Source organism: Arvicola amphibius, chromosome X (assembly GCF_903992535.2).
Source record: "Arvicola amphibius chromosome X, mArvAmp1.2, whole genome shotgun sequence".
Classification (NCBI taxonomy): Eukaryota; Metazoa; Chordata; class Mammalia; order Rodentia; family Cricetidae; genus Arvicola; species Arvicola amphibius.
In genome coordinates, this window is record NC_052065.1 from 47201072 (window position 1) to 47221684 (window position 20613).

A 20613-nucleotide genomic window follows, 5' to 3' on the forward strand; every position below is an offset into this window, starting at 1 on the left:
TTCATGGGGATTTCCCCAGCTAGGTCCTTTGGTAGTAAAGGAGAGGGTGTCTGTAGTGTCCTTGTCCCATAGCCAGACTGATGAATATATTGAATATCAGATAATTTTTACAAGTTGGGAATGAACATCTTTTCTAGAAGATAAGCTGTCCAGTTTCCCATATTAGTAATCAAGTTTATGACAGTTGATGGGTTCAACATCAAGTCAATCATGTAATTTTTATTGCAAAAGTCTTTTATTGTCACAAAAGATATCCCAATTCATACTTGTAATTCAGGATCTTGCTTCTGGAACTTAGGTCTTACTCACCAGCCATCTTTAATTTTTCCCTTTTAGGAACACAATAACATCCACAAACTTTCTAATATCCTTGGTTTTGAACTGTCATGGCTTGCTGAATCAGAGCCACTGAATTTGAAACAAGTTCAATATTATTTCCTTCAAGGACTGATTCATCCTTCTGGGCATGAGAAACATAACAAACAATACCTGCTTTATCTAAATCCCATGGATGTATTTTTTCTCCCAAGAAATTTAGGTTCAGGCAAAGACTCATTCTCCCGAATAACAATGTTGATGGGGAAAATAACATGAATGGATCCCTTCTTGTAATGGAAACCAAGTATAACATCTTTGGTCATGTTATGAACATGCAAATGGCTTGGACAATGACTAGTACCTTTAAGTTACCCCACCATTTGTCAACCTGTAGCCTCTTCATTTTCTTTTCAAGGAGACTCAGGTATACATTGATGTGATTGAAGTTGATCAAGAGAGTTCCTTTGAGGCCCTTAAAAATGACTGATTGCATCTTCAGAGTGATGTGGACTTTTTTTTCTGTAGTGTCAACAGTCTGATTTTTGAGAATGGTCTTTATTCTCCCAAAAGATGGGCAAATAGATAGAAATCAAGTAATTTTTAAATAATGACTCATATTAGCATAAAGGCCATAGATACATCCAATGACAAATAAGAATCTATTAGTATAAGTGGAAATAAATAATAATATAAGTGAAAAGATGGTACCAGAACGCATCCATAAGAAGAGTGTCTACCATTAATGGTAGAATATATAATAACACATATTAACACATCTCTTTATTTCTGTGATAAGAAAAAAAACTTATCCTGTTTTTTCTGTGTTATTCTTTGTTATTTTATATTTTTCAATATTTTATTTAATTTTTAAATATTACTTTGATTGTATTCTTAAAAATTAACATCTCAAAAGTACACAATGGAAGAAAGAGGGCATCTTCAACAAATGGTGCTGGCATAACTGGATGTCAACCTGTAGAAGAATGAAAGTAGATCCATATCTATCACCATGCACAAAACTCAAGTCTAAATGGATTAAAGACCTCAATATTAATCTGAACACACTGAGCTTGATAGAGGAGAAAGTGGGAAGTACTCTACAACAAATGGGCACAGGAGACCGTTTCCTACATATAACCCCAGCTGCACAGACATTAAGGGCAACATTGAATAAATGGGACCTCCTGAAGCTGAGCAGCTTCTGTAAAGCAAAGGACATTGTCACTAAGACACAAAGGCAGCCTACTGACTGGGAAAAGATCTTCACCAACCCTGCAACTGACAAAGATCTGATCTCTAAAATATATAAGGAGCTCAAGAGAGTAGACTTTAAAATGCTAATTAACCCAATTAAAAAATGGGGCGCTGAACTGAACAGAGAATTCTCAACAGAAGAAGTTCAAAGGGCCAAAAGACACTTAAGGTCATGCTCAACCTCCTTAGCTATCAGGGAAATGCAAATCAAAACAACTTTGAGATATCATCTTACACCTGTCAGATTGGCTAAAATCAAAAACACCAATGATAACCTTTGCTGGAGAGGTTGTAGGGTAAGGGGTACACTCATCCATTGCTGGTGGGAATACACACTTGTGCAACCACTTTGGAAAGCAGTGTGGCAGCTTTTCAGGAAATTCGGGATCAACCTACCCCAGGACCTAGTAATTCCACTCTTGGGAATTTACCCAAGAGATGCCCAATCATACTACAAAAGCATCTGCTCAACATTGTTCATAGCAGCATTATTTGTAATAGCCAGATCCTGGAAACAACCTAGATGCCCTTCAGTGGAAGAATGGATGAAGAAACTGTGGAATATATACATATTAGAATACTACTCAGTGGTAAAAAACAATGACATCTTGAATTTTGCGTGCAAATGGATGGAAATAGAAAACACTATTCTGAGTGAGTTAACCTAGGCCCAAAAAGATGAACATGGGATGTACTCACTCATAATAGGTTTCTAGCCATAATTAAAGGACATCGAGCCTATAATTTGGGATCCTTGAGAAGAAAATAAGAAGGTGAACCTAAAGAAAAACATATATTAATCCTCCTGGATATTGGAAGTAGACAAGATTGCTTGGTAAAAATTGGGAACTTGGGGGTGGGGTGGGACGGGGCCAACGGGAGATGGGGAGAGAAAAGCGTGAAGGGGAGAATGGGGAGAGCTCGGGGGAATGGGATGCTTGGGATATAGGAAGGGTGGATATGGGAGCAGGGAAGCATATATCTTAATTAAGGGAGCCATCTGAGGGTTGTCAAGAGACTTGACTCTAGAGGGGTTCACAGGTTTCCACGGAGATGCCCCCAGCTAGTTCCTTGGGCAGCTGAGGAGAGGGAGCCCGAAAAGGCCAGATCCCATAGCCATACTGATGAATTTCTTGCATATCACCATAGAACCTCCACCTGGCGATAGATGAAGAAAATGACAGAGCCCCACAATGGAGCACCGGACTGAGGTCCCAAGGTCCTGATGAGGAGCATAAGGAGGGAGAACATGAGAAAGAAAGTCAGGACCGTGAGGGGTGCATTCACCCATGGAGACGGTGGGACAGAACTAATGGGAGATCACCAACTCCAGTTGGAATGGGACTGATGGAACATGCGACCAAACTGTACTCTCTGAATGTGGCCGAAGGTGTAGGCTGACTCAGAAGCGAAGGGCAATGGCGATGGGCTTGGATTCTATGGTGGACGGGCTCTGTGTGGGCCTTGTCAGCTTGGTTGATCACCTTCCTGGACCTGGGTGGAGTTGGAAGGACCTTGGACTTAACATAGAGTAGGGAACCCTGGTGGCTCCTTGGCCTGGAGAGGGAGGGAGGGGGGTATGGGTGGAGGGGAGGGGAGGGAAGCGGGAGGAGGAGGGGAGGAGATGGAAATTTTTAAATAAAAAAATAAAGCATGAAAAAATTTAACATCTCTTTATCTTATGTGTTATCATTTAAAAATTTAAAACCATTGTGAAAATAATATTGAGAACCACCCATTTTGTTAGTAGAACAAATATATCAATAGTCGTAGATCACAGTTGCTAACTTATTAACCCTAACACTCAACTTCACATTTTATTTTGCTTGAATAGAATCAATAATTGATTTATACAGTAATGTAAAGGACAAAAAACCATGTGCACACATATAAGCACTGGAGAAGCCATGAAAGTTAAATACACAACTTACCTCTTCAGGGGAATGAAATGTGTAGCTGATCTTCACTGAATGCTAGGAATGAAGTAGTTTACAACCTAGTGATAATTTGTTATCTCATGAGACAGACTCTGTCAGTATCTCCCAGAATTTATGTATTTACTTATCCAATACTCTTTTTCCTAAATCTCGAGCATTGCTTTTGGACCATAAAACCCAATGTTATGAGTAATGTAACTTGTGCTTTACAACATACTTAGTGCATTCTATGACCTCTTAAGGCCAGGCCTATCCTGAAACTCAAAGGCATTATATTAATTACATTAACAGCAATTATGACTGATTATTATTTCTATAATTCCTTGTTTATTTCTTGATTAGATTTAGCTTCACCTAATAGAATGGAAGTTTCATAGAAACAGGAATTTTTAAAATTTGTTCAACAATATAACAATATAATAATGGAAACTCTAATAGTATTTAGATCATAAGAATTATTAAATAAATATTTGTTTCATGACTGAATGAATATTGGAGCATTGAAGTATTGTATTAAATATTTATCTTTAGTTTAAGGCATGCTTAAAGTCCCTTAAACCCAGAGGATGTAGCAAAAGCAGTATAAGGTGAGGAGCATCTGAAATACTTGTTCTTTAAACAATATAGTTTTTTATTTTATGTATATGAATGTATTGCCTGAATGAATGCATATGCACCATGTGCATGTGGTTTCTGCAGAGACGATAATAGGGCATCAAATCTCCTGCAACTGAAGTTATAGATGGTTTTGACCGACCATATAACCTGGATCATCTGGAAAAGCAGACAGTGGTCTTAACTGCTGAAACATCTGTCCATCTCCTCAGCTATTTGTTAGCTTTTTAAGGAACAAATGCTAGTATTTTCTTATAAATTGCAATTATATATATATATATATATATATATATATATATATATATATATATATATATCAGACATATATATATATATGAACAGACAAAAACAGAGATAAGAAAATCCCATAGTTAAACCATTCATCTGTGTGCTCAAAAATCACAGAAGAGCTAATAAAAGCTTAAACATTGATTTGTGAAATACAGTTGATATTTGGAAGATACTGTTAAATTTCATGAGTCATTAGCAATTACAATTTGAGTATTGCAATTTTGGGTGAAATCTAGACTAAAGACATAGGTTTAATCAGTGATACAAGAATAATTATTAGCTAGGTGATCACTTTGCATTTCAGAGGCGTTAGGATGTACATGAACATATAATTAGGTCATGGGAAAAGAAAGAAGTTCATTTAAACAAAAAGATGGAAAAACTTTTATAAAATAAGATCAAATTAAGATGAATGAAAATGAAAGATGAGGAAACGTAAACACTATTAGAGGTTAATGTGTGTTCAACTGTCATATTAGAATTTGTGTACTTGCAGATTATACTGAATAGGTAAAATTGAATATGAAAATTATTGACATCATTGATTAAGGAATGTGACAAAGCTTTAAAAACCAAAATTAATGGGGCATGTACTAGACATGATGATTCAAAGATATTTGTGAAAAATCAAGTGAAAGCTAATGCAAAAGATAAGGGCTCTTGGTTCCATGCAAGACAAAGAAGTAGAATTAGGTAGGTTCATTTCAAAAGCAAAACAAGCCCTTTTGTCTGGGCGGCAACCCTGGGCTGCCTGGAATCCCTGATCCTGTGCACTGACATCCCATCTGAACTGGTGAGTGAATGAGGACCCTGGGGCAACCTGCTCTGGAAGAGAGCACAGACCCCCTCCCCCCAGCTCCCTCTGCAGGCTTGTCTCTGTTTCTCCAGTCCCTGTCTCTCCCAAGCTTTCCCTAGTGTTCTCAGGTGTCCTGCTCCTGTTCTAAGGCCATCCACCAAAAGGGGTCAGACTCTGGCCTCCAGGCAGGTCTGAGGATTCCTTCAAGGGAGTGCAGGCTTCTTCAGATTGTGACACAAGGAATAGGTCCTCCTCTGGCACTGGGGAGATCCAACCAGTTTCAGTCACAGCAAAGATTGGTCTAGGACACCAAGCGCCTCCGGGCTCCTTTTGAAGGAAGAGATGGGCAGGCGCCAATGCCGGAGCTCCTCCAACAACATGAAAGGCAACATGACATCACCACAATAGAGACATCCCGAAACAACAAGAAATGAACATCCTACCCCAGAAGATATAGAAGAAACCGACCTTAAACAGGACTTTATGAAAATAATAGAGGACCTTAAACAGGAGGTAAAAAACTGCCATAAAGAAATGGAGATGACAAACAAAAAGGTAGACGAAATAAATAAATCTCTCAAAGATACCCAAGAAAAACAAGAAAAACAAGAAAAAGCAATCAAACAGGTAAGGGAAACAGTACAAGACCTGATAAATGAAATGGAGGTATTGAAGAAAACACAATCTGAGGGACGACTGGAAATGGAAACTCTGAGTAAACGAACAGAAACTTCAGAGACAAGTATTTCCAACCGAATACAAGAGATGGAAGAAAGAATCTCGGACTCTGAAGATACTATAGAGGAAATAAATTCACAGATTAAAGAACTAAACAAATCTAACAAATTCTTAACACAAAACATTCAGGTAATCTGGGACACCATGAAAAGACCAAACCTAAGAATAATTGGGGTAGAAGAAGGAGAAGAATTACAACTCAAAGGCCCAGAAAACATATTCAACAAAATTATAGAAGAAAACTTCCCCAACCTAAAGAAGGATGTTCCTATGAAGGTACAAGAAGCCTACAGAACACCAAATAGACTGGATCAAAAGAAAGCATCCCCACGCCATATAATAATCAAAACACAAAGCATACAGAATAAAGAACAGATATTAAGAGTTGCAAAGGAAAAAGGTCAAGTAACATATAAAGGGAAACCTATCAGAATTACACCTGATTTCTCAATGGAAACCATGAAAGCCAGAAGAGCTTGGATAGATGTGCTACAGACACTAAGGGAACATGGATGGAAGCCTAGACTACTATACCCAGCAAATCTTGCATTCACCATTGATGGAGAAAACAAGATATTCCAGGACAAAAACAGATTTAAACAATATGTAGCCACAAATCCAGCCTTGCAGAAAGTAATAGAAGGAAAAATCACAAACCAAGGAGTCCAACAACGCCCACAATAACTCAGGCATCTAGCGACCCTTCACCAGCACAACTAGAAGAAGGGAAACACACAAACTCTACTACAAAAAATGACCGAAGTTAACAACCACTGGTCATTAATATCACTTAATATCAATGGACTCAATTCACCTATAAAAAGGCACAGGCTAAGAGACTGGATACGAAAACAGGATCCAACATTTTGCTGTTTACAAGAAACACACCTCAACCACAAAGACAGACACCTACTCAGAGTAAAGGGTTGGGAAAAGGTTTATCAAGCAAATGGCCCTAAGAAACAAGCGGGTGTGGCCATACTAATTTCCAACAAAGTTGACTTCAAACTAAAATCAATCAGAAGAGATGCAAAGGGACACTTTATACTCATAACAGGAAAAATCCTTCAGAATGAAGTCTCAATCCTGAATATCTATGCCCCTAATATAAAAGCTCCCACTTATGTAAAAGAAACACTTCTAGAACTCAAGGCAGCCATCAAACCACACACACTAATAGTTGGAGACTTCAACACTCCTCTCTCACCAATGGACAGGTCATTCAGACAGAAACCTAACAGAGAATTGAAAGACTTAATGGAGGTAATGAACCAAATGGACTTAACAGACATCTATAGAACATTCCACCCAAATAGGAAAGAATATACCTTCTTCTCTGCGGCTCATGGAACCTTTTCGAAAATTGACCATATACTTGGTAACAAGGCAAACTTCCACAGTTACAAAAAAATATTAGTAACCACCTGTGTCTTATCGGATCACCATGGATTAAAATTAGAATTCAACAACAATGCTACCCACAGAAAGCCCACAAACTCATGGAAACTGAACTCATGGAAAGTCAACTACTGATCCACACCTGGGTCAAGGAAGAAATAAAGAAAGAAATTAAAGTCTTTCTTGAATTTAATGAAAACAAAGACACAACATACTCAAACCTATGGGACACAATGAAAGCAGTGCTAAGAGGAAAGTTCATAGCACTAAGTGCCCACTTAAAGAAAACGGAGAAAGCACTCATTGGTGACTTAACAGCACACCTGAAAGCTCTGGAAAAAAAAGAAGCAGACTCACCTAGGAGAAGTAGAAGACTGGAAATAATCAAACTGAGGGCAGAAATCAACAAAATAGAAACACAGAAAACAATCCTGAAACAATAAGCTGGTTCTTGGAGAAAATCAACAAGATTGACAAACCCTTAGCCAAACTAATCAAACGGCAGAGGGAGAACACACAAATTAATAAGATCAGAAATGAAAAGGGGGACATAACCACAGACACAGAGGAAATTCAGAGAATCATTAGATCTTACTACAAAAGCCTGTATGCCACAAAATTGGAAAATGTAAAAGAAATGGACAGTTTTTTAGATAAATACCATATACCAATGTTACACCAGGACCATGTAAATTCTCTAAATCGTCCTGTTAGTCGTGAAGAATTGGAAACTGTTATCAGAAACCTCCCTACCAAAAAGAGCCCAGGACCAGATGGTTTCAATGCGGAATTCTACCAGAACTTCCAAGAAGACCTAATACCTATACTCCTTAAGGTATTTCATAATATAGAAACACAAGAGTCACTGCCAAATTCCTTCTATGAAGCTACAGTTGCCCTGATACCTAAAGCACACAAAGACTCAACCAAGAAAGGGAATTATAGGCCAATCTCACTCATGAACATTGACGCAAAAATTCTCAATAAAATACTGGCAAACCGAATCCAAGAACACATTAGAAAATTTATCCATTATGATCAAGTAGGCTTCATCCCAGAGATGCAGGGCTGGTTCAACATACGAAAATCTATCAATGTAATCCAACATATAAATAAAGTGAAGGAAAAAAAACCATATGGTCATCTCATTAGATGCTGAAAAAGCAATGACAAAATTCAGCACCCTTTTATGATAAAGTTCTTGGAGAGATTAGGGATACAAGGGTCATTCCTAAATATAATAAAAGCTATTTACAGCAAGCCAACAGCTAACATCAAATTAATTGGAGAGAAACTCAAGGCTATCCCACTAAATTCAGGAACACGACAAGGCTGTCCACTCTCTCCTTATCTCTTCAATATAGTGCTTGAAGTTCTAGTAATAGCAATAAGACAACATAAGGAAATCAAGGGGATTCAATTTGGAAAGGAAGAAGTTAAACTTTCATTATTTGCAGATGATATGATAGTATACATAAGCGACCCCAAAAACTCCACCAAAGAACTCCTACAGCTGATAAACTCCTTCAGTAACATGGCAGGTTACAAGATCAACTCCAAAAATCAGTCGCCCTCCTATACACAAAGGATAAGGAAGCAGAGAGGGAAATCAGAGAAGTATCACCTTTCACAATAGCCACAAATAGCATAAGATATCTGGGAGTATCGCTAACCAAGGAAGTGAAGGATTTATTTGACAAGAACTTTAAGTCTTTGAAGAAAGAAATTGAAGAGGATACCAGAAAATGGAAGGATCTCCCCTGCTCATGGATTGGGAGGATCAACATAGTAAAAATGGCAATTCTACCAAAAGCAATCTATAGATTCAATGCAATCCCAATCAAGGTCCCATTAAAATTCTTCACAGAGATTGAGAGGACAATAATCAACTTTATATGGAAAAACAAGAAACCCAGGATAGCCAAAAAAATCTTATACAATAAAGGTACTTCTGGAGGCATTACCATCCCTGACTTCAAACTCTATTACAGAGCTACAGTATTGAAAACAGCTTGGTATTGGCATAAAAACAGAGAAGTTGACCAATGGAATCTTTTAGAAGACCCGGATCTTAACCCACAAACCTATGAACACCTGATTTTTGATAAAGGAGCCAAAAGTACACAATGGAAGAAAGAGGGCATCTTCAACAAATGGTGCTGGCATAACTGGATGTCAACCTGTAGAAGAATGAAAGTAGATCCATATCTATCACCATGCACAAAACTCAAGTCCAAATGGATTAAAGACCTCAATATTAATCTGAACACATTGAGCTTGATAGAGGAGAAAGTGGGAAGTACACTACAACAAATGGGCACAGGAGACCGTTTCCTACGCATAACCCCAGCTGCACAGACATTAAGGGCAACATTGAATAAATGGGACCTCCTGAAGTTCAGCAGCTTCTGTAAAGCAAAGGACATTGTCACTAAGACACAAAGGCAGCCTACTGACTGGGAAAAGATCTTCACCAACCCTGCAACTGACAAAGGTCTGATCTCTAAAATATATAAGGAACTCATGAGACTAGACGGTAAAATGCCAATTAACCCAATTAAAAAATGGGGCGCTGAACTGAACAGAGAATTCTCAACAGAAGAAGTTCAAAGGGCCAAAAGACACTTAAGGTCATGCTCAACCTCCCTAGCTATCAGAGAAATGCAAATCAAAACAACTTTGAGATATCATCTTACACCTGTCAGATTGGCTAAAATCCAAAACACCAATAATAACCTTTGCTGGAGAGGTTGTGGGGTAAGGGGTACACTCATCCATTGCTGGTGGGAATGCACACTTGTGCAACCACTTTGGAAAGCAGTGTGGCGCTTTCTCAGGAAATTCGGGATCAACCTACCCCAGGACCCAGCAATTCCACTATTGGGAATCTACCCAAGAGATGCCCAATCATAGTACAAAAGCATATACTCATCTATGTTCATAGCAGCATTATTTGTAATAGCCAGATCCTGGAAACAACCTAGATGCCCTTCAGTGGAAGAATGGATGAAGAAACTGTGGAATATATACATGCTAGACTACTACTCAGCGGTAAAAAACAATGACATCTTGAATTTTGCAGGCAAATGGATGAAAATAGAAAACACTATTCTGAGTGAGGTAACCCAGACCCAAAAAGATGAACATGGGATGTACTCACTCATAGTCGGTTTCTAGCCATAATTAAAGGACATCGAGCCTATAAATTTGGGATCTTTGAGAAGATAATAAGAAGGTGAACTCCCAAAAAAAGATATAGTAATCCTCCTGGATATTGGAAGCAGACACGATCGCCAGGAAAAATTGGGAACTTGAGGGTTGGGCGAGACTGGGTCAAGGGAAGATGGGGAGAGAAAAGTGTGAAGGGGAGAATGCGGGGAGCTCGGAGGAATGGGATGCTTGGGATACAGGAAGGGTGGATATGGGAGCAGGGAAGCATATATCTTAATTTAAGGAGCCACCTGAGGATTGTCAAGAGACTTGACCCTAGAGGGGTTCCCAGGTTTCCAGGGAGACGCCCCCAGTTAGTTCCTTGGGCAGCTGAGGAGAGGGAGCCTGAAAAGGCCAGTTCCTATAGCCATACTGATGAATTTCTTGCATATCACCATAGAACCTCCACCTGACGATAGATGAAGAAAATGACAGAGCCCCACATTGGAGCACCGGACTGAGCTCCCAAGGTCCTGATGAGGAGCAGAAGGAGAGAGAATATGAGAAAGAAAGTCAGGACCGTGAGGGAACCTCCAGCTGGCGACAGATGGGGAAGGTGACTGAGCCCCACATTGGAGCACTGGACTGAGCTCCCCAAGGTCCTGATGAGGAGCAGAAGGAGCGAGAACATGAGGGAGAAAGTCAGGAACGTGAGGGGTGCGTTCACTCATGGAGACGGTGGGACAGAACTAAAGGGAGATCACCAACTCCAGTTGGAATGGGACTGATGGATCATGCGACCAAACCCGTCTCTCTGAATGTGGCCAACAGTGGGGGCTGACTGAGAAGCAAAGGACAATGGCGCTGGGCTCTGATTCTTCTGCATGGACGGGCTCTGTGGGAGCCTTCTCAGCTTGGTCGATCACCTTCCTGGACCTGGGGGGAGTTGGGAGGACCTTGCTTGGTCTTAGCATAGAGTAGGGAACCCTGATGGCTCCTAGGCCTTGAGAGGGAGGGAGGGGAGGTATGGGTGGAGGGGAGGGGAGGGAAGGGGGAGAAGGAGGGGAGGGAAGGGAGAGGAGGAGGGGAGGGAAGGGGGAGGAGGAGGGGAGGAGATGGAAATTTTTAAATATAAAAAAAAAACATGAGAAAAAAAAAGAAAAAAAAAGCAAAACAAGCAAGAGTCAGGCACAAAGATGAATCGAAGTGTATGAACCATGAATTTGCGATGTTGTTTTAAAAAAGATAGCCCTCAAACTATAATACATATAACTACATTAAACATGTATTCTAATTATGTATTATACTTGCATAATATATAATATACAAATATAATATTGTATAGCATATAAATTATTAAGATAATATATAAAAATATATTATCATTAATTATATTATATATAATTACATTAATACAAGTGTTCAATCACCAGAAAAATAAAAGAAAGAAAGTGGTTGTTACAGATAGAGTGACATGAAAGCTTAAGAGTGTTGAGGCAAAATATAACTCATTGACAATCTACTGTCTTAGCATGCACAGGCCTTGGGTTTAATCTGAAGTACTTCCAAGAGTTATATTACTAATGTGTATAAACTGGTAACATGTTTGTACTCTGGAAATAAAGGCCTGATTTTATTGATGATTGTAGTTGAATTCAGATTCTATCTGTGAATCTTTATTTCATATGATCCAAAGTTATCTTCATTGCATGTGCATTGGTCTGTTAGGTAATTAACAGTCAATAATGATAGCCAGAGCCCTAAGGAGAGAAAGAACTTCTGGTGTCAATATTAACACTCACGTACCAAGTTTTGCATATTTGGAATGTTGTTGCTTTTCATTGTGCCTGAAAATGTGAATTTCTTCATTACTCTGTTTGATTTGGCTTTTCACAACAGTTTTTGAGACATATTGTCAATTTGATTGGCATGTTCCATATTTTGCAGCACTAGAATTAATCTTTCAGGGTAATATGTTTATTCAGTTTAGAAATTCTCATTCTAAATTGAGATCTCTTAATTACATTGTTCAATAATTTCTCATAATGCATGGAGGGACACTTTAACAAATTAAAGAGAAGACAAAACACCATTCCATTCTTTAATGATACCTTTCTCAAAATTCATCCATCTAATAAAACCAGGGACTTTTTTCTTTTGAAATTTATCAAAACCAGATTGACAATAATTGAACACAAAACACTTGCATGGCACTGTTAGAAATATAGAGAAGTAAAATATCGTATCATTTAATAGATGATTTATTTGTGTTAGACAAGAAGAATATTAAAAACCTCAGTAATGTTTTTAAATATTCAAATAATTTATTTTCTATGTAACAGCTATAAAATGTTTTCATATTTATGTTAAATATCTACACAAAATTCATATGCATTTAAAGATTACAGATTTATATAAATACAAATAAAGAGTAACCAAAATTGTCTACTATTTATCACTGAATTTATTAAATTTAAGTTTAATTAATTGGTTCCTATTTTCAATATGGAGCTCTGCATTTTAAAAATGTTTTGTCTTCATAAGCACTTTCCAACTATTACCGAGATTTGAAATAGTTTTCGTTTAAAAACAGATAGTATTCTTGTATTTATATTTGTAGTTGAAATTCTTCGAATGTTATATGACTGTGTTTGAAAGACTTGAAAATTTATTTGGCATGCAACTTTTTATTAGAATTTGGGAAACATGCACTATGATGGTTCTTGAGGAAACAAACTCAACTTTGGCATAGCACATTTTAAAATGCATCAGGCATTCTTCAATCAGCATATCAAAAATAATTTTTTGTTTAATCAATTGATGTCTAAAGTAAATTTTTCTGTTTAAATCAAAAATATCAGAATAAATCCATCAAAAAGAAATTGTCTTATCCATTAGACTCATGCTGGAAAATAAGACTATCTCTTACATATTATCAAATGGAAACATATAGGTTTACCTTCCAAGTTAACTGAACAGGAATGCTTAGCAAGTTACCTGTAATCATCCAACTGATAATATAAGTGACCTGTCATGCATACAGTGCCTTAGCTTTGTAGCACTATAGGATACTTAGAAATTTTATACACAGTCCTGTTCCATAAGGACTTTCAATCTAATCTGGGTATAAATCATGAGAGTAGATTATAAATCATTTTTTCAAGAGTAAATAATAAAACTAGACAGCACTAGAAAGAATAGCTACAAACACTATGTGATAAGTGATTGATGCAGGGAATACATACTTTAAAATCTTCAAGAAAGAAAATGTCATTCTTACTTGGGTGGTTATTCATTATGATCCTTTATCAACCAGTTCCAAGGCATTAGTCAAACATATATGTTTAAAGTTATTTGTAACCATGTATGGCAAGTATGTGTTTGTAGAGAATGAAGACTATGATTTAAAACAAAACAAACAGGAATGATATAATCAATAAGATAAGAAGTATATTTCCTTAAAAAATAATTCAAGATATATATAATATATGCTTGTAAGCTAATTTTCCTGGTTATCCAGACAAAATAATAGGAGATTTTGTGTATTCCTTATCTTTGCTTTGGACCACTTGTTTATCTGGAATCTAGAAATATTATTAATGTTACTGATCAAATGGTCTGAGCAGCACTGCATGAATATAATCTTACGGTCAAGCTTCCAATACCATCAATACCATTCTAAATGCCAACATGCTCCTTAAAATGGAGAAAAACCTACATTCTAAACTAGGGAGGCAAATCTTAAGTTTATAACATCTTTTCTTTAAGGTTGATACCATACTGTTCATCAAATATTAAATATAAATGAGATAACAACATGGTATCCAAAGGATTATTGATAAATAAAAATTATTACATATGTTTGAATTGGTTTAAAATTGGATTGACAATATTGTATTGTGGCATTGTTATTGAGATTCAAAACTAATACCAAGAGAACTTAGTCCAGTTGAAATATTATAGAATTTTACTTTAAAAAAATGATGAATGATGAACTAACTAATGATACTGACTGATTCTGAATTAAACTTCTACTTACATTTAAAACTAATTCAAAAATACTTTTAATGACTTTTACACTTTGATAAACACTCTCAGAGTAGTTTATTTTAATTACCATCAGAGATTAATTTTATGGATGAGCATGTATTCATTAGTCTGTACATACCTAAGAAAGAAAAATAATACTCCATTTATGCACTAGTAATCCATTTCTAAGAGAAATTCTTGCAAGCCCACATCAATGAAAGGCTAGTAAATCATCATCTCTGATTTTTTTAAACAGAAAGTAGAGTTATGATAATTATTTTAGAGTTATTTCTGGTTCCAATACTAAGGGAGGATATTTATAATATTCCAGTTAATCATGGATTATTGTTTAACTTTCAATTGACAAAAAAACAAGTAAACTATGGAGTTCACTATCTCCTCTGTCCCTACTGGTTATTTTTAGTTATCTTTGTTTCTAAAATCAAAAATTACTTTTTTATCCTAATTGTCTTTTAAGTGAAATTTTCAGTTGATTTCACTGAATTTTTCTGTATTTCTGCAATTCTGCATTTTAAAACATTTTAGTTGTTTTTTAGGCAATTATTTCGACTCTCTGGATTCTGTTCCCTAGGGCCCTTCCCTCTATTTATGAAGTCAGAGCTGCTGGGCTCTGCTTTCAACTCTAATGGACTTCAGTCACTCAAGGCCAGGCCATAGATACCAGAATTTGTGAGTGGTTTACCTGCTAAGCAAGCTGCTCCCTCCCTAGATTCTTTCCCCCAGGGTCCCTCCCATATCCCACATCGTTTGTGGCCCTGTCAGTGTAATCCACCATATAGATAAACTGAAAGAATGTTCAACTCATTAGATGTTGAAAATCCTTTGACAAAATCTAGCATCTCTTTACGATGAAGGTTTTCGAGGGGTCAGGCATACAAGAGACAATCCTAAACATGATAAGGGAAATATATAGCAAGCCAATATCTAATTAAATGGAAAGAAACTAAAAGAAATTCCACTAAAATCAGGGATAAGTCAAGGCTGTCCACTCTCCATATCTGTTCAATATAGTACTGATAATTTTAGCTAGACGAATAAGAAAACTTAAGGAGATCAATGGGACACAAATTGTGAAGAAAAAAGTCAATTTTTTCTTATTTGCAGATGATATGATAGTATACATAAGAGGTCCCAAAAATTCTACCAATGAACTCCTATAACTAATAAACACCTTCAGAGTAGTAACTGGACACAAAATTAACTAAAAAAAAAATTAGTACCCTCTTATATAGAAACACTAAATGGGCTCAGAAAGAAATCAGTGAAACAACACACTTTACAATAGCCACAAATAATATAAAATATAATGGTGACACTTTATCCAAGTAAATGAAAGTCTTGTATGGCAAGAATTTTAAGTCTTTGAAGAAAGAAATTGATGAAGGTATCAAGATGGAAAGATCTCTCATACGCATCAATCATCAGGATTACCATAGTAAACATGGCCATCTTACCATAGCAGTCTACAGATTCAATACAATCCCCATCAAAATCCCATCCCAGTTCTTTACAGACCTTCAAGAACAATGCTCAACTTCATATAGAAACACATACACACACACACACACACACACACACACACACACACACAAACAAACAAACGGGGATAGCCAAAACAATCCTGTACAGGAAAAGACTATCTGGAGGTATCATCAACCCTGATTTCAAGCCATACTACAGATCTATAAGTAATAAAATTTTCTTTTAGTTGGCATAAAAATAGGCAAGTGTATCAATGGAAACAAATCAAAGACAGAGAGGTGTATCCACATACCTATGAACACTTGAATTTTGGAAAAGAAGCCAAAATTATACAAAGGAAAAAAGAAAACATTTTTAACAAATGGTGTTGGTCAAACTGGATGTTGACATATAGAAGAATGCAAATGAATCTATATTAATCACCCTGTACAAAGTGCAAGTCCATATGTATCAAAGACCTCAACATAAAAGCAGATACACTGAAAATGATAAGAGAGAAAGTAGGGCTTGAACTCATTGACATAGAAGATATCTTCCTTCACAGAACACCAAAAATGCAAGCACTAAGATCAACAATTAACAAATGGGATTTCTTGAAACTAAAACGCTTCTGTAAGTCAAACAATACTGTCAAAAGGAAAATAAAATAACAGTCCATAGAATGGGAAAAAGATTACCAAACCCACATCTGACAGAGGGCTCGAATGCCAAATATATAAACCACTCAAGAAAGTAGGTATAAAAGACAAACAAAAACAAATATGCCAATTAAAAAAATGAGGTACAAGTCTATACAAAATTGTCCACAAAGGAATCTTAAATGTCCAAGAATCACTTAATTGTTTAACATGTGTAGCCATAAGTGAAATGCAAATCAAAGGGACACTGAGAATCCATTTTACACCTGTGATAATGGCTAAGATAAAAAACATAAGTGACAGCTCATGCTGGTGAAGATGTGGAGCAAGGGGACCACTTCACTGCTGTTCTGAGGGCAAACTTATGCAGTCACTTTGAAAATCAATATGGTTGTTTCTCAGAAGACCCAGCTATACCACTCCTGGGAATATCTCCAAAGGATGTGTCATTATACTGGTGTAGGAGTTTCTTCTGTTCATGTTTTGCTTTTATTGATTAATGAATAAAGAAACTGCCTTGGCCTAGCTGATAGGGGCAGAGCTTAGGTAGGTGGAGAAAACAGAACTGAATGCTGGGAGGAAGAAGGGCAGAGTCAGGGAAGCCATAGATTCTCTTCCTGAGATGGACACTGGTTAGAATCTCAGGTAAGCCACAGCCATGTAACAATACATAGATTAATGGATATGGGCTAAATTAATATGTAAGAGTTAGCCAATAAGAAGTTAGAGCTAATGCCCAAGCAGTGTTTAAATTAATACAATTTCTGTGTGGTTATTTCAGGTGTAAGCTAGCAGGGCAGCTGGGATGAACAAGCAGGCCCTCTCCATACAACACCATACCATTTGCAAAACTATGTTCATAGCAGCTTTTTTTTTAATAGCCAGAAATTAGAAAGAACCTAGATGTCCTTTAACCAAAGAATGGTATATCAACTTGCAGTGAGACTAGGATGTGCAATGATTAGATGATATACACAGTAAGGAAACATGCTTGTACCTGCAGAGAAAGAGCAGGGGAGGAGTGGATGGGGGAATATGAAGGGCGCAGGGAGAATTTGAAAGATGGGAGGAATGGGAAACTTTGAGAAAGAAGTTTTCTTTAAAGTAAACTTTTAAAATGAAAATTAATTATGGCCTTAGTTGGCTCATGAGTCACCTACATATTTCAATTTAAAACCTATTTCAAATTGCATTTGCCACATCTTAAAAAATGAAATATTATTTTCAGTGCATATGCTGGTGAACATTCAATAATCATGGTAAAGTAAAAGGATTTCTTAATTTATTTTTAAAAAGTTAAAGATGGAATGAACAGATGGCTAAGCAGTTAAGAGTAGGTACCAATTTGGAGAGAACTGGAGTTCGGCTATGACACCCATTTCAGGTGGCTTCACATAACACAGCTCCAGCTTCAAGAGATCCAATGCCTCTATCCTCCACATGAACCCACAGGCACATGTACATAGCTACACACAGAGAAAAAGAAAACAAAAGAACATATCTTACAAAATACTCAAAAAATGCTGAAAAGGATCTTAGAATCAAGATTTTTGGAGAACGGTGAGTTTAACTTTGTTATAATTATTTGTTCTTCTCTATATTTAGATATATGGTTGCAAAGAGGCCCTTCTTGCCTCATAAAAACCTGTACTCCTGAAGACATATTCATACACAAACATTAATTAAAAAACAATCTATAATATATATATATATGTATATATATATATATATATTGCTTAATATGATTGCTGTGGAAAGATGAATTGTTAGCAATAGATAATGTTACGTGTTAAAAAACATTTTTACATATATAATTTCAATTAGAGACAAAATAAGAGTAAAACTGTCATAAAAATTGAAATATAAAAGCCTATGAAGATGAAAAATGAGAATACATATCATAAACCTATCTGCACTTAACTAATGTCCTCAAAATATGCCAATCAATAGCTGAAGGAAATGGTAAAAGAATGTATGAATAATGATATCATTTACTGTACCTTGAATTTATCAATACCTCAATATGAACAAAGGATAACAAACAATTACACATAGCTATGTAGGCAATAATCTTGTATTTTATAATAAGGGCAGAATTCTTTGCAAGATATGTTAAAAACAATTTTAAAACCATACAGCAAAGTTCAGGTCATAAAAAAGCCTTAATAAAGTACATCTGATTAATAGAAATATATTTCCTGACTATGATGCAACAAAATCAAAATTAAAAGCATATTTATTTAAATATACAATATTTTAGATAACACCAAGAATCATTCTTGCCAGGCAGTGGTGGAACATGCCTTTAATCCTAGCACTTGGGAGGCAGAGGCAGGTAGATCTCTGTGAGTTCAAGGCCAGCCTGATCTACAGAGCAAGTTCCAGTACTGGCTCCATAGCTACAGAGAAACCCTGTTTTGAAAAACCAAAAAATAGAGAAGCATTCTAAGGTAATTTTCAACATTATTTTTTGAGACACTATTTCTCTGTGTAGCTATGGCTGTCCTGGAACTCATTTTATAAAATAGGCTGGCCTCAAACTCCTGAGTGCTGGGATAAAAGGCATGTAGCAATACCACCCAGTCCTAAAGTGATTTTTAAATAATAATTAAGTAGTCTTTAGAAACTTTTAGAAATTAATGTCAATAAAATTATATGTATTACAATGTAAAGAACACAACTACACATATATTGTATAGCTTCAAATTTATTTGGGAAAAAGGAAAAATAAAATAAAAATATAAAAGATGGACAGATAATAGTACAGTCAATTAAATAGTGATTAATTCAGATAAGGAACAAAATGAAAAACTAATTTTGAAAACATTTAAAAATTAAACAGATTTTTGATAAAGGTATTAAGTTAATGAATAGAAAACAACATATAAACAATGCAGACTGAGCTAAATGATATGCAATATATAATTTAGAAAGTTAGTAGAGTTGGTCTTTTGTCATATGCCTGAAACTCAACAATATGCAATATGGAGTCAGGAGTATCACAAATTCAAGACCTTCCGAGGCATAAATTTAAAGGTCATCCTGAGGCAACTTGTTTAAATGTTTGTTTAGCAGCTGTTTTAATGTTCATGTTTTATTTTTCCATATAATTTTTCCTACGCTATGTAACTGATATTACAGGTGTTCAGTTTTTGGACTGTCCTTATCAGTACCTCCATGAACAAATAAAGGTAGTGATTTTTTGCTGATAATTATAATTCAAACTTACATCATTACTCACCACTTCTGATACTTTTTATCCAAAAAGAAGGAGTGGACTAACTAGGAAAGCTTGCTTCTAAGTAAAAATGAATTACCCACACCCCAGCTCCTGATATCACCAAGAAGGAATGATACTGTATTGTTCCTGCTTGGTTGGAGTATAAACTTAAGTCCAATCTTGTATTAAGTGACATCATGAAAGAGGGAAATGAATAAGTAATAGCCTTTTGTATAACCTATGTTTTGGGGGAAGTCTATGTGATCCTCTTGGCCAACAACTCAGCAAGATGCAATACATTTCAGGTACTGGAGATTATGTTTGTTTGGCATAGTATGATGCATACTCAAGGAACTTTTTCCATATTGAATGATGTGACTACCCCATTTCAATTCCTTTCATTTAGGTATATTTTAGGCAACTGATACACCAGTAGTTTTCCATATGACTTTTCAAAAGCCCTCCAGTTTTAGGTGTACCAATGTGTATTTCTTTCTTTACTTTACTCTCTCTTTATCATCATTTAACTTCACACTTCTAGTTTTCCCTTTCTTTTCTTTTTTATAACACTTTAATTTCTTCTTTGAAATATCCTTTCTTCTTTACTGATCACTAATACCACACCTCTATGATAATTTGTGTTAAAGCATACACATGTAAAATTTAAAAGCTAACACCAAACTTATAAAAGAAAACTATGTTTTTCTTTCGGGTCTGTCTTACACT

The 20613-nt window shown here is 36.1% G+C and overlaps 1 pseudogene; it reads right to left on the bottom strand.

Annotated features, from left to right (window-relative positions):
- Positions 1-318: 318 nt before the first annotated feature.
- On the bottom strand, positions 319-19901 carry LOC119804235 (annotated as a pseudogene).
- Between the last annotated feature and the right edge of the window lie 712 nt (positions 19902-20613).